Source organism: Cynocephalus volans, chromosome 2 (genome assembly GCF_027409185.1).
Source record: "Cynocephalus volans isolate mCynVol1 chromosome 2, mCynVol1.pri, whole genome shotgun sequence".
Lineage (NCBI taxonomy): Eukaryota > Metazoa > Chordata > Mammalia > Dermoptera > Cynocephalidae > Cynocephalus > Cynocephalus volans.
The window spans coordinates 179,160,001-179,176,343 of record NC_084461.1 but is presented as its reverse complement, the minus strand read 5'-3'; positions in this window follow the sequence as shown (position 1 = coordinate 179,176,343).

Genomic DNA, 16,343 nt, shown 5'->3' with positions numbered 1-16,343 from the left:
CTGAGGACTGTGGTCTCAACATTCATGGCCAGGTTTACTGTAAACCCAGCTTGGGTTTTTCCACTGAGATGCCAGGCTTTGAAATTGCTCTTGCAAAGGCTGGCACCTGCTGGACTTGTCCCTAATGGGGCCTTGGACTTAACCTCCACTGATCCATTAACTTGCTATTTACAAGGAAATGCAATTTCCCTCTCACTGAAATAGTTCATTTTGTGTGAATGAACAGACACAAGAAAATTGAACCAAACTGAGATGTGCTTCATCTGCTACAATTGTCTATGAACATTTAACAGATGAAAGCCCAGAATGCAGTAAGACTTAGATAAACGGTGCTGATTCTGCCACACTGCCCCTGAGGATCTTCTTCCTGAGTCTTCCCAGAGGGCTGTGTTTGCAGATATTTAAATATATTGATTTACTTAAGAAAGTTTTTGAGGCCACGTAGGCTGTGGTGGTTTGACAACCCTGGAAAATAAAAGTACCTCTTATTCCCTAGGATAACAAATCGGTCTCTGCTAGGGCATCGCTGGTTTGGAAATCCCAGAACAGGTCTTCAAAGGGAACTACTAGGTCAACAAGCACAGTTTACACATGTCGTAGTGAAATCTCAACACATCCACTTCTGAGATGAGACAGCAAAGCCCAGAGTCAGGGTGAGCCCTCTGGAGAGTCTGCTTTATCTCCTCCACGATTCCTAGCATAGCATCCTAAGGTTTTACCCTAGGAGCGCCTCAGGCACTAGCTAATCCAACATTCTGCTTACGTATGCGGAGGCAGAGGCCCAGAGAAGAGAGCTAAGAACAGACGTACCAGATATCATCAAAGTCAAGATGATCGGAAGATGCACCGTTCTTTAACCTACCGAGATGAGACAAAAGACACAGAAATTTTAACTGCAAATTGCCACTGATTGTAAAACTCAACTCAACTTCAGAGATGAAAAAATGGGAGGAAAAATGTGTGTCTCAGAATATAAAACATGGTCGTTTGAATTAGGTCGGTCAACCTCTTTCATAGATGGAGCCAGCAGTGAAAGAAAGAGGTGATGTAATATCTGAAACTGTGCTGGTAAAGATTCATTTGTTTGAGGTAACACCTGGCATCCCCCTGTTCAAATGAAAATACACATCAAGTAGAAGATTTTGACTCTCAGGATCATTTCCCGGCCCAGCTTCTCCATCAATGGGGATACCTGGACACTAATCCCCTGGCTGCAGCCAGCCCTTCATCCCCAGCATCTGGCTGGTCACCTCATTCCGCCAATGCTTCTCTATAAATCCTTCCTGTGTCTATGCTTTCCTTTCTGCTGCAAGCCACTGCCTCCCCCTGCAGCAAGGCCCTGCAACAGCCTTCTAGGGCCACCTGATTCTACTTTCTATTTTTGCAACTCATATATATGAACCTCAAAGGAAAACAAATCACTGATAAAATCAGTGGTGTCATCTGGAGGAAATGATGGTCTTCCCGACAGGCCAGCTGATCATGCAGCCTTTCTGTGCTGTTTCTGCAGCTGACATCTCCCACAACCTGCCTCGGAACATCTCAACTTCTCTCTCTGGCTTTGAGCACCAGCTCTATCATGTGCGGGGCCAACTGTGAAGCAAAAATATGGAAGTCTTTGTTCAAAATCAGGGGAAAAAAGCTGTTAAAGGTATTAAAATATAAAACTTCCTTTCATCCACAGTCTCTCAAACTGTCATAATGTTTTTATTTGTTATTTAACAGCACGCATCAGAATCACCTGGAGGTTTCTTTAAAACAGATTACTGGGCCCCTCCCCAGAGGTTTGTGGGTCAGCAGGTCTGAGGTGGGACCAAGAATCTGCATTTCTAATGAACTCCCAGTTGATGCTGGTGATGTGGGTCCAGGAACCCCACTCTGAGAACCATCAACATAAGAGAAAGCAGAGCCAGGAAGCAGAACAGGCCGACCCAGCCACACCTGGAGACAGTTCTCTCTCTGGATCATCGAGAACATGAGCCAATAAATTCCTCACTTCTCTGAATCTCGTTTGAGTGGGGTTTTTGTCTACTGCAACCAAAGGATTCCTAATGGACACATTCTTAATAATCTGGTCCCACCCTGTTTGCCATCTTGCCCAGAACACTCAAGGCTTGGGCTGGGCTGTTCTTTCCATGCCCTTCAGGTTTGCAATGTCCACTCTGTGCTCATTTGTAATCCCCTTCTCTTCTCCTGGAACATTTTTCCCTCTCTAGCAGTAAAATTCTTACAACATTGAAAAGTCCAGATCAAGCAATGGGAACTCAGAATACATTCATTGTACTACAAACCATACCTTAATTTTCCCAGCAGAGCCTTGGACTGTAGGCACATGGGTGGTGGACTGGCTTTCTTCTTTCCAAAAGCGATATTTCACCAAAGTTTTCCTAACTGCAGGCTGGTCATACTCAGCTGCTTTGGGCTGCTGAACCAAAATGAAATGCATTCATTCAGCATTCACCCAGCAAGCATTTCCGAAAAGAAGCTCAGCACAGGAACAGCAGTCCCATGTTGCATCGAGAACACACGTGCTAAAGCCTACGGCTTGAGCCTGAATCCCAGCTCTGCCACCTGCAAATGCTGAGACCTGAGGCAAGTTGCTCGACCTCTCTGTTCCCAAGTTTCTTCATCTGTAAAATGGAGCTAATAATAATAATAGTACCTGCCTCTTGCCGCTTTTAGGGGTTAACATGTATAAAGTTATTAGAAGGTGCCTGGCATACAGAATTCCTCAGTATTTATTAAGAGCTATTGTTAAGCAATACTGTAGGTGCTGGGGACTAAAAATAAACAAGATGTAGGTCTGACAAACATCAAACTGGAGGTATTGATAAGAGACATCCTTAACTTATAAGGTGTGACTAAATATTAATTTTTAAAAACACTATAAAATAAGCAAAGGACATGAATAAGCAATTCAGAAAAAAAGAAAGAACTACAAGCAGAAAATTAACATAAGAAAAAGATATTCACCCTCACAAGAAATCATATAAATTCAAATGCTTTCTTTATCAGACTAACAAATATTTAAACAAATGATGGATAATGCTCAGTATAGAGAGTGAGAACTGGGCCTGAGCTGCTGGAGGGAGAATGAATTATTGCAGCTTTTCTTAACAGCATTTTGACAACACACCAAATATCTTTAAATATACTGAAGGGAAAAAACCCCAGAAAACATGCATGTAGTAAATGTTCTTTGCAGCACTTTAGAAGGACAGAAGGAAGGACCACCAGTAGATCCATACAATGGAATACTATAAACCATTCAAAATGACTTTGTGGATCTATTTTTTCACATGGATAGATGTTCACAATATATTGTTTAGTGAAGTTGCCAAGTAGTACACACAAGGTGATCCAATCATTACTTATTCTAAAAAGGTCTGGAAGGACAATCAACAAAACATTAACAATCCTTAACTTAGGGTGGAGGAATCTCAGATGTCTTTGCTTTTCACTTATGTGGAATTTCCCACAATTAATATGCATGTATCAATCTTTTTAATGTTGGAAAACAAATATGATGACTACTTTTCAGGGAGACAGACAAGTACAAAAATAGAATGTGAAGTTATAATGCAAGATAAGTAAATTCAAAGCACCACCAGCCATTGAGCAGGTCAGATTTGCACTGAAGAAGAGGGAGCAGGTGGAACAGGCAGGAGCCACATCAATGGGGATGGGGACCAGGGGTCCAGTGTTCCAGTTGCGAGGGGTAGGGAGGTTCTGGCATCTATGAAGAGGCTGGACCTCCCACACCCGTGACGAATTCACAGAGTCCTGGGGGAATAGGTGCTACAAAAAATTCCTAAGAAGATTCTGTTTTTTAAAAAAATTATCTGTATTTTATTAGTTTCCTGTGGCTACCATAACAAAGTACCACAGACCATATGGCTTAAAACAGAAACACATTCTTCTCCAATTCAGAAGGCCATATGTCCAAAATCAAGGTGTGGCTTGGGCAGGGCCACTCTCTCTTGAAGGCTCTAGGCGTGAATCTTTCTTGCCTCTTCCAGCTCTGGTGGCCCCAGGTGCTCCTTGGCTTGTAAATGCCCGGCTCCAGCCTCTGCTTCTGTCATCACATGGTCTTCTCCCTGTGTTTCTGTGTGTAAATTTTCCCTCTTCTGAAAAGAACGCCAGTTACTGGATTAGGGCCCACCCTGATCCAGAAAGACCTCATCTTAACTTGATTCCATCTGCAAAGGCCCTGTTTCCCAGTAAGGCACATTTGCAGGTGTGGAGGCCACCAATAGGACATGTCTTTTGGGGACACTATTTACTCCACATCAGGTACATTCCAGCCTGAGCATGAGGGGCCTGTTGGAGATGGCAGGAGGGTGGGGGTCCTGGGAAGGCAGCAACAGGACTGCAGGTAGGGAGACAACATACCAGGCAGATTGTGTTTTAGAGAAGTCTGCAGCGCCTGTCCACATCCCAACAACATGATTTGGACATCTCCCAACAACCTGATTTGGACATCTCCCAACCAGAAGTGGGTCTGTGATCCTTCCCATGGGATCTGGGCCAGCCTGGGACTTACGGGGAAGAGACACTATGTGACTTCCAAGCCTTGGTCATAAGAGGTGATGCAGCTCCTGCCTGGTCTCCTGGGTCTCGCCTTGAGGTCCAACCACTCTCCTCCTGTGTCTATATGCCCACCCCCAGCTGTCCTGGCAAAAATGTAAATAAAATGTTCAAACTAAGGAGGGAAGAGATGTCCTCACTGGCAGGGAACAGCACCCATTCTGGTGGCCCAGAAATCCTGTAGACTCTTTTTTTAAAAAAAGATGACCAGTAAGGGGATCTTAACCCTTGAATTGGTGTTGTCAGCACCAGGCTCTCCCAAGTTTGCTAACCAGCCATCCCTATATACGGATCCGAACCTGTGGCCTTGGTGTTATCAGTATCACACTCTCCCAAGTGAGCCATGGGCAGGCCCAGAAATCCTGTAGACTCTTGATAGGTTCTGTATGAGCAGTCCCCACCACAGACATCCAATTTCACAAAGTGGAATAGCCCCAAGAAGCTTCTCTGCCACACTTGCATCCCTCAGACGGCTGCTGTAGAGGGGAAATGAGAGTGGCTGACACTTCAGAGAAGCCAGAACCCCAGGCAGGGCCAAGAAAATCACAGGAGAGAGGAGACCAGCAGGAGTCAACCAGAGGCCCCAGGAGAGAAGAACCCCCTTTCTTCATCTGTCACACATAGCGAGTTCAGTGGAAGCCTCCTGCATTAGCCAGGGCCCTCCAAAGACACAGAACCCACAGGACAAGGATAGAGACATGGATATAGATATGGATATGGGCATGGATATGGATACAGATACAGATAGATATATAGAGAGATACATAGATGTGTTGTCCCCTCCAAAACTCATGTGGAAATTTGATCCCCAATGTGGCAGTGTTGGAAACTGATTGAGTCATGGGGGCAGATCCCTCATGAATGGATTAGTGCTTTCCCTAGGAGGGGGAGTGGGGGTTAATGAGTGAATTCTCACTTTATTAGTTCCTGCGAGAGCTGGTTGTTTATAGAACCCTGGCACCTCCTCTCTCTCTCTCTCTCTCTCTCTCTTGCTTCCTCTTGCCATGTGATCTGCTTGTACCTGCCAGCTGCCTGCCACTTTCCACCATGAGTAGAAGCAGCCTGAGGCTCATGCCAGATACAGCTGTCCCAGAATCATAAGCCAAATAAACCCCTGTTCTTTATCAATTACTCAGTCTCAGGTAATTCTGTCATAGCAACACAAAATGGACTAATACAGAAAATTGGTAGCAAGGAGTGGGGTGTTGCTATACAGACACCTGAAAATGTGGATGCAGCTTTGGAACTGGGTAATAGGCAAAGGTAGGAGGAGTTTAGAAGACATAGGAGAAGACAAAAAGATGAGAGAATGTTTGGAACATTTTAGAGTTAAATGGTTAAATCATTGTGACCAGAATGTTGACAGGAACGTGGACAGTAAAGGCCATGCTGATGCAGAGGTCTCAGATAGAAATGAGGAACTTATTGGGAACTGGACAAAAGATAATCCTTACTACACCAAGGAACTTAGCTGCATTGTGTCCATGCCCTTGGATTTTGTGGAAGCTGGAACTTAGGAGCTGTGAACCAGAGCATATGGTGTAAGAAATTTCTAAGCAGCAAAGCATTAAGGAAGCTGCATGGTTACTTTTAACAACCTACTCTGAGTTGTGGCAGCAAAGGCATGATGCACAACCAGAATTTAAAAGAGAAACAGAGCATAAAGATTTGGAAAATTTGCAGCCTAGCCATGTGGTAGAGAAGCAGAGAGCAGGAGAAAAATGCAAGGGTGAAGCAGATAAACTGATTACTAAACACATTAGCTTGGCAGTGAGGCAGCCAGATGCTAATAGCCAGGACAATGGGAAAAAGACCCTGAAAGCATTTCAGAAATCTGGAAGGGCACCCCACCCATCACAGGCCTGCAGTCTAGAAGGACTGAGTTGTCTCAGAGGACAGACCTGGGACACAGCTGCCCTCAGGAACCTGCTCCCAGCATCCCAGCTGCTCTGGCTGGAGCAGCCCTGCCTCAAGCAGCCCCCAGTGTGGTTTGTGCAGAAGCCTGAAACCTCAGTGGCGTCCATGTCGTGTTAAGTCGGCAGGCTGGCAGGACGTGAGAGCAGCGGAGGTGTGGCAGCCTCACCCAGATTTCAGAGGATGTATGGAAAAGCCTGGCAGAGCTGTGGGAGTGAGTCTGCCCAAGGCTTTGGGGGCCCAGATGCCCGATTGAGCCCAGGACACAGGATGTGGAGTCAAAGAAGATTATTTTGGAGCTTTAAGACTTAATGTCTGCCCTGATGGGTTTCGGACTTGTTTGGGGCCTGTTCCTCCTTTCATCTGGTCTATTCCTCCCTTTTGGAATGGGAATGTGTACCCAATGTCCATTCCACCATTGTACCTTAGGAATAGATAAATTTGGTTTTGATTTTTACAGGTTCACAGCTGGAAGGAGTTTTGCCTTTGGTCTCAGATGAAACTTTGGACTTTAGACTTTTAAGTTGGTACTGGAACAAGCCAAGACTTTTGAGACTGTTGGGATGGAATGATTATATTTTGTATGTGAGAGTGACATGAGTTTTGGGGGGTCTAGGGGTGGAATGATAGAGTTTTGATATGTTGTCCCCCCAAAACTCAGGCAGAAATTTGATCCCCAATGTGGTAGTGTTGGAAACTGATTGAGTCATGGGGGCGGATCCCTCATGAATGGATTAGTGCTCTCCCTAGGTGGGGGTAGAGGGGCCTAAGTGAGATCTCACTCTATTAGTTCCCACGAGAGCTGGTTGTATAAAAGACCCTGGTACCTCCCCTCTCTCTCTCTTGCTTCCTCTCACCATGTGATCTGCTCGTACACGCTGGCTGCCTGGGTACAAGGCATGAGTAGAAGCAACCTCAGGTCCATGCCAGATTCAGCTGTCCCAGAACCATAAACCAAATAAACCTCTGTTCTTTATAAATTACCCAGTCTCAGGTATTTCTGTCATAGCAACACAAAACAGACTAATACATAGATATATAGACATGAAGTTTATTTTAAGAAATGGTCCACTTGATTGTGGGGACTGTCTACTCTGAAATCAGTAGGGATGTCTGCAGGCTGGAAACTCAAGCAGGAGCTGAGGTTATAATATCGAGGCTGAGTTTTTTCTTCTCTGGAAAACCTCAGGTTTTCTAAAGACCTTCAGCTGCTTAGATGAGGTCAACTCACATTATGGAGGGTCATCTGCTTTACTTAAAGTCAAGTGATTGTAGATACCAACCACATCTACAAAATACCTTCTCGGAAGCACCTGGATTCATGTTTGGCTGAATAATGGGGTGCTATGGCCTCACCAAGCTGATACCCCCCACCCCATGAACCCTGTCCTATCCCCTCATCTCTCTTCTCTGCTCCCCACCCCCCAACTTTGACTGTTGTGGAGAGCAAAGCAGTAACTAGCAAGTGGAGGCCAGTTGAGCGGCAAGTCAGTGGGTGGAAGGATCCCAGCCCCTCCCTCTTTGCAAAGTCCCAGCCTAAAGGAGCAGGGCTGAGATGGAGAAGAAAATTGCACAGCCACTGTGAGGCTGACATCATTGCACAGGAGTGACCCGGCAGGCTTTTATTATCTAAAAATGATTGCGAGCCACGCCTCTCTTCATCCAGGGCAGGGAGTGGACCCTGATGCAGAAAGTTTAAAGGGCAAGTGGAGATAGGGGTGCATTTATCACAACTAAAGCATCACATGTCCCACCCGTCCCTCCTGGTTTGTATTGCTCCCCTTTGGAAGGACTCACTCCTGCTCAGTAAACGTATGAGGGATGTGATTAGGTCATAAAAGGACGCATCTTTTTACAGTGACTGGGATGTCTCTGAGCACGACCTTCTCAGAGTCAAGGTCATTGGGAAGCTAAACATGCCTGTGCCTCCAGGTCCACCCTCACCTCCTCTGCCCTGCCCTGGGCCCCAGGAGGGTGGTATGGGCTGCAGCCCCTCTGCCTGGGCTCCCCCATCCTGGCTTACCTTCAGCAGAAGAGAGGCGGCAGCCAAGACCAGAGTGTGGTAGGAGGAGGGGTTGGGGGTGTCTACCTGCCTCTGCAGGCCGCTCAGCTCTGCTGGCCTCCAGGGCCAGTGCCCCTCCAGCACACAGGTTCAAAGGGGGTGTTGGCCTCTGGCTTTGCTGGTCTCAGGATGTGTACTGTGCACAGGAACTCCCCTCTACCTTGACCTCTGGAAACAGTCCCTTCACTTTTCTCTCCAGTTACCCCACATCAGGAATGCTGAATTCCTTTGCCAGCAACGTGGAAAGCCTGGATCAGATACTCTCAAGTCCCTGCCAAAAGCCCGAGGCTAGCTTCCCATTGCGCTTAGAGGAGAATCCAAAAGCGAACCATGCAGCGTGAGCCAGCACCACCTTCCTCCCCAGCCTTGCAACACCCTTGTCCCCCTCCCTGCTCTCCTGCCAAGAGCCATCTCCTTTCCTGCCTCTGATACCCCAACATGGTGCCAACCTTGACCTTGGGGCTCATTTCTGCTGTTTCCCTCCCACGGCTGACACCTCTCACCTTCTAGACCAAAATATGGACGTCAGAGTTCTCTAAGTGGCCACCCATCATCCCCCACCATGCTCTAGAGCACCCTCCTGGATTCTTTCATGCCATGTAATATAATCTGAAGTTGTCACATCTATTTGCTTTCCTGCTTATCATGTGTCTCTCCCCACCCGGAACGGAGCCACCCAGGACAGCACTGCTGGTCTTCCTCCCCAATGTCTTCCTGGAGCCCAGTGCTGTGTCTAGCTCAGAGTTCACGCTCAGTGAGTGAATGTATGAGTGACAGGTTCTGTCTAGACCGGAGATGCTGATGCACCTCCCAGCCCTGGATGAGCTCAATGGGGTTGGTGTCCTGCATGGCATCTGACCATCCACAGGTCTGTCCTCATGTCCATGTCATCAGTTGTGAACAACCTGTGACACCGGTCATCCACCTCCAGGACCTTCCTGCCTTGCAGGGCAGCTGGTGGGCAGTAGGTGACACAACGCACTCCTTAAATTGCTAAAAATCCAACAGAGCCACACCTGCTCCACCAGACAGCCTGTGGCCAAAGACACAGACCCAGGTCCAGCAGATGGTGCTGTGTCCTAGGACAGCGCTGGTAGAACGGGTGATTTCACTCAATTACTCTTGTTAACACATTCACTGATTCACTGTTTCATACACTTTGCGTTTTTTGAGAACCTACTATGCACCAGGGAGAGGAGAAGGCCTGGGGACAGAGAGATGAACACAGGCAGCACCTGCCCTTCCACAGTGGGTTCCACACTGCCCATCCAAGCTTGCTGCAAGGGTGGGAGTACCCCTCTGTGCCGTCCATCCAGCAGGGTGGCTGTGGCCACCGGAGGCTCCCAAGCACTCAAGGTGTGGCCACTGCGACACCTCTGAGTCGCAGAGGAGCTGCATATTTTATTTATTTATTTTTTATTTTATATTTTATTTTATTTTATTTATTTTATTTTATTTTATGGCTATATGTCACAAGTGGCTTCCCTATTAAACAGTGCAGGTCTAGAAGGAGAAAAAAGACACGAAAACCAGAAAATGCAATGGAGAATTTTTGTGTCATTTCTCTCCTTCAGTCACAAGTCTTCATGGAACACCAGTCCTGTCTCAGGTACTAGATACAGCAATGCACGAAACAGTGCCTCCCCTCGTAAACCTATACTGGAGGGGCGGGGGACAATAGACAAGTGACTGGATAAGAGACTGCCAACAATGACAGGTGTGTGAAGACCTACACAGTGGCAGGTGTCTGGGGAGGCCACCCTGGGGAGATGTCACCTGAGCAAGACCCAAGTTATGAGAAAGAAGCCACCACACAGAGATCTAGGAAGGAGCATCAAGGTGTGGGGAGCAGCCAGTGCCAAGGCCCTGCAGTGGGGACAGTGTGGCAGGCTGGAGGACCAGAGAGAAGTCCAGAGTGGCTGCAGTGCAGTGGCCAATAGGAGGCCGTGAGAAATGAGATCAGAGCAAGGCTGAGGTCAGGCAGCCCCAAGCTTAGCCAGCTGTGCACGGGGTTACTATTTTAAGAGCAATTGAATCCTACGTGCTTGACCCAACGGACTGATGGAAAGGTGCCGACAGACCTAAAGGACATAAAGTTGAACGTCAAAGGTCACAGCACTCACCTCCTCAGCGGCTCCTACACAAAGGAAGAGACAGTATTATGAGCCCCTTAAAACATGTTTTCAATCCTGCCTGGATGCTACAATCACCTGGGAGGTTTAGAAGAAATCTCAATGCCAGTACATCCATACAATGGGAAATGATTCAGCAGTAGAAAAGAATGAATTACTGATCCACGCTACCACGTGGATGAAGCCTGAAAACACTAAGGAAAGAAGCCAGATGCAGAAGGACACGTATTGTATGATTCAAAATGTCCAGAATAGGCAAATGCATAGAGACAGAAAGCAGATTAGGGAGAGGGAATGAGGACTGACTGCTAACAGGTACGGGTTTGCTTTTGGGGTGATGAAAATGTTTTGAAACCAAATACAGGTGGTGGTTGCTCACCATTGTGAATGTCATAAATGCCACTGAATTGTACACTTTAAAACAGTTAATAAAATTGTTCATTTATGTCATGTGAACTTCACCTTGATAAAGAAAATAAGCAAAATAATAATGTGTGCATGAGACAGGGGCGCTCAAAACAGAGTTGAAAAGCAAAAGCATTCATGGCGTGCTTACTATGTGCACTATCCGAAATGCTTACTATGGCCATATTTAATCCTCACTCTGCAAGGTAGGTCCTATTATTCTTGCTAGCTCTGCTTTGTGGATGAGGAAACTGAGGCATGGAAAGTTTAAGTGATTTGGCCTCGGTTACACTGTGGTGCAGCAGGGATTCAAGCCCAGAGAGCCTGGTGTCACGATCCCCCCGAGGGCCACAAGAAAAGGTGCAGAGAGGTGCCGTGTGCAGATAAGCAGCGTGAATTATCCTGGAGGAGGGTGAGCTGCCCAGAGAGAGCAGCAGCAGGACACTGGGACAGGCAGGAGGTGGGAGTGGATCATCGTCTGACCACAGCCTCCTAGTCCCCGCCATCGACCTGTGTCCACATGGGCACCAGGACCATCCCATGTTTATTACTGGAATGTCACAGTGCATTTTAACATTAACTTATGGGAAGTCCTCCCTTCTAATTCTTTTTTGTCAAAAACCTCCCAAGTATTCCTCCTATATGAATTTGAGAATCACTGGGCAACATTTTTAAAAATAGTGGAGGAAAAATGGACTCTTACAATATCAAATCTTTCCAATCCTGAATCATGATGTTTATCTTTTCCTTTATTTTAAAGTCCTTTTAGGCCTCTTGTTAGATCTCTTGGTTTTCTTCAAATAAGCAAACAAACCACTCCACTTGGGTATTCAAAAGAACCTCTCTAAACTACACCACGTGATAAAGTCAAAATTGAAAATACTTAATATTTAGAAATGAACAATGACAGAAGCCCAGATGAAAGAGGATAATCATATCTACAAATTTTGAGAGCCTGTAAATGTAGATTTTAAAAAAAGAAAAAAAATCTTTCTGTTTATCTTGGGTAAATTTATCATTTTTCTCATAGGTTTTTGAATGTTCTGAAAAGGGACCCCTGACAATCCCCCATGACCACCCTCCTGTACCCCAGGTTGGGGCAACCCACTGAGCCACACTGGACAAGCCGAGGTGCTGACAGTGACAGCCACTGCAGCCCTGACCAGAGCACCAGCCACACACCAGCCTTCCAGTCTCTTCCATGAGGTGGTGACATGTTTCTCCTCCCTTCTGAAGTGACTGCACACAAGCCCAGGCTGGCTGCAGTCACCCTTGTGGCTGCTGCTCAATGTGCCCTGTAAGGAATGGAGATCAGGATGGCCAAGGGCAAGAATCACTTCTCGGTGTCTCCCGGGGCAGAGTGGTACTGGAAGGCTTACAGCATCGTGCACAATGATGGCTTTGCTTTGGGTCAGGGCATGTGGGCAACTGTTTTGGGAAGAATGCCATAACTGTGAGGGCCACATAGACCCGCACATGCCGACCACTGGCACCTATTCTGACAAATAGTCTTTAAATATTTGCTCTATATTTATTTATTAAGGAGAGAGACTAGAGGTGGGAAGGACACAAAAGGAGGGCCATGTGTAGCCCAAGCAATTCAGCTCTGCCCCCAACTTGCAGCATATCCCACCCAGCAAGGCTAAAGGCCCCCCTTTCCTTGGAAGGTACCTCCACACCAAGAAGCAAATTCAAGGAAGCCCACGACCACACGTAACTTCCGTGGAAAGAGTCCTGGGAGATATGCTTTGTTCCTTTCTCATTCCGTGTCCAGCAATGGTTCAATATGCCTTACAGGGTCCAGCCCAGGCACCAATCAGCTCTTCTGCCTTCGTCCCCAGCAGGAAACATGGTCCTCCCAGAAGGCTTGTCACACCCCAAACTGCACAGGAGAATTACCTGGGCTGTCTTTCCGAAGTACACACACTCCATCCCCATCCTCCTGAACTGGAATCTCCTGGAGTAAGGCACAGAATATATATTTTGGATAAACTCCCCTAAATGATTTAAATAAGCACCACTAATTAAGAACCACTAGAACAGCCCACCCCTCCCCAGGCATCAATATAATTTCTCCAACTGGAATGAAACATGAAGCCTTCATCTCTTCCAACCCTTGTGTGTCTCTCAAGAGGATGCCCTGCTAGTCTGCCTGGGGTTATGGTGCAGAAAGACGACGTGATTTTCCCTTAACCTGTTTATGGACCAACTACAAAAGTCAAACTCCAGATAGGGGCCTCTTTGATTTTAGAAAATGTGGTGCTTCTCGTCCTATGAAGATAGATGTGATTCATCACAGATCATCGCTTCAGTGACTTTTTAAGCAAATTTTGTTTTGCTGTAAGAGCTGATATAAAAGGAATTCCATGGGGAAAATTCAAATACCCCTTGATTCCTTACTATTGGTAGTTTTTTAAAAAATATCACAGATAACAAGAAGTAAATGTGGGATAAATGTCTTAATTAAGAATGCATCATGTTGAGCAATGAAGCCTACAATTTCCTTCCTGATTAATCTGATAGAACTTTAAGTCAGGGTCAAGTCCTCACCCAGTCTTAGCTACAGAAACTGATCCAACCCCACTCTACCTCCCTCCATGTTTTCTGCCCCCCAAAACTGCATTTGAAAGTTTCCAGACCCATGATCATCCTTCATTATTTGCTAAAGTTCCAGAGTCCTGGGGAAGATCGTTTCCCCAGCCCCCTCATCCTCTATTACCACGAAACTCCTGAGAGATCATCTCTATGTGATCAGTTACACACACTCTGTCCTGTGTTTATTTACTTTCTCTTCAGTTTGGATGGTACCGTCTGTCTGACCTACATGGTGGCTACAGAAGAAGACTCTGTCTGTGTAAATGTTTCCATATAGAGCTTACCAGGAGCCACATTGCAGACAAGCTCTTCAGGTAAGAAGGACGACCCATAACATCTTTGCAATGCTCAGCCGGGATCACCCTTCCCCCCTCTGTGAAGTTCCTTTTCTTCCTTCTCCAGTGATGAATGGAGCAATATCTGTAGACACTGTGATCCCAAATCACCCTGATGGCCATGTCAGTGTAGTGTGCTTCACCTCAGGATTGGGGTCTGTCTCTCCAGAAGCTCCTGTTCCTATCGCTGCTCCGATCCCAGAGGAACCCATGATCCTACAAGACCCTGCAGGCCATATCTCACCTTCCCAATATACTCCATCCTACATGAGGCAGCCCCTCCTTCCCTCCTAATCCTCCAGAACACAGATGGTGAACCACACACCCTCTTCACAAACTGCATCGCTGGGGATTCAGGTCATCAAGGACCTTGTCCCTCTTGAGATCTGTGGTAGGTTAAATAATGGCCTCTAAAGAAGTCCAGGTCCTAATCCCTGGAATTTGTGAATGTTACCTTATATACAATAGAGACTTTGTGGATATGATTAAGTTAAGGATCTTGAGATGGGGAGATTATCCTAGATTATCCAGGTGGGCCCAATGTAATGATATATCTACATAACAGGAGATAGAAGGGGATTTGTCACAGAGGAGACAGTGACATGAATAATGAGCAGAGAGGGGTCTGATGATGCTATGCTGCTGGCCTTGAAGATAAAGTGTCCATGAGCCAAAGAATGCAAGGAATGCTGCTCTAGAACCTGGAAAAAAAGCAAAGAAATGGATTTTCTTCTAGAGCCTCTGAAGGGAGCATAGCCCTGCCAACAGCTTGGTTTTAGTCCCTTAACACTCATTTCAGAGTCCTAACTTCCAAGACTCTGAGAGAATCAATGTGTGTTATTTTAAGCCACCAAGTTTGTGGTAATTTTTCATAGCATTGATAGGAATCTAATACACGAGCTAATAAAGTTCTGGGAACAGAGTGGCCCTTGACAATAAATTCTCCTTGATTCCAACCAAAAAGTGCCATTTGATTTGACTGTTGTTGGCTGGGGATCAGGGACACCTGTAGAAACCTGCACGTTCTGGACTTCTTTAGACTGAGAAAAATGAGAAAGTTTCCAAATATAGCATGAGCTGGCCTGCCCCCCAGGGCCTAGGAAATTCACTCCTGACTTGCACAGTCTTATTCCCACTTAGATACAGAAGCCAACAGAATACTAAGCGTGCTTGGAACTTTAAAGGTACAAAGAGACACAGCCTACTCCATCTTGTATAGCAGCTGCAGTGCTGATGGATAAAGACCCTCTGAGTGCCACCACCATCCGTGAACCTGAGAACCCGAGCTGGATTGGACCAACTGGACCATCAAAGACAGCCGGTCCAAAAAAGCCCAACCAGCAATGCATGTGAAGCAGTCTGCAAGCCTGCCCCTGGGGAGGCTAGAAGAGGGTTGAGAATGTGGGGAAGGTGAACGTGGTAGGTTATGTTGCTGCCCAGCAAATATACACTCTCCCTCTGCACCTCCACCCTTGTGATGTTGGGCTTACCTTTGGCCCTGCTTTGGCCAGTGGAATGTGGTGGAATGATTGTGCAGAGTTCCAACCAAAGGCTTTAAGTGACATGGAAAGTTTCCATCAGCCCTGTTGAGCTCCTGGCCTCCACTGCAGGAAGAGCAGGTACAGTGGCCTGCATAGATCCCCCAAATTCATGCCCACCCAGAACCTCAGAATGTGGCCTTATCTGGAAATAGGGTCTTTGCAGATATAAATTAGTTAAGATGAGCCCTATCACAGTAGGGAGGACTCCAAATCCAAGGACTGGAGAAGAGACACAAAGACATATAGACATACAGGGCTGAAGGCCATGTGATTGTAGAGGCAGAGATTGGAATGGTGCAGCCACAAGCCAAGGAGTTCCAGGGTCCACCAGGAGCTGGAAGAGACAAGGAAGGATCCTCTCCTGGAGCCTTCAGAGAGCGTCTGGCCCTGCCGACACCTTGATTTCAGACTTCTGGCCACCAGAACTGTGAGAGAAAGAATTTCTGTTGTTTTAAGCCACCTGCTTTGTGGTCATTTGTTATGGCAGCCCTAGATTAAAGCATGCAGCAGACAGCAGCTGCTGCTAGAGCCTGAGTCTCAAAATGAGAAGACTTGAACCCCTCGGAGCAGAGCTGCAGCAGCCAACCTGCAGATGGTGGCAAGAGATAAAAGTGTAGAACTATGAGCCATGGATTCTGGAGCTGTGTGTTATTGAAGCTAAAGCTGGCTTAAACAGGAAGATGGGCAGAAGCCAAGAAAGATAGGACTGTGGGCACTGGAGGCAGGATAGAAGAAGCGCTTCTGTACTTTTCCTTGTTACCAACTCCCCAAC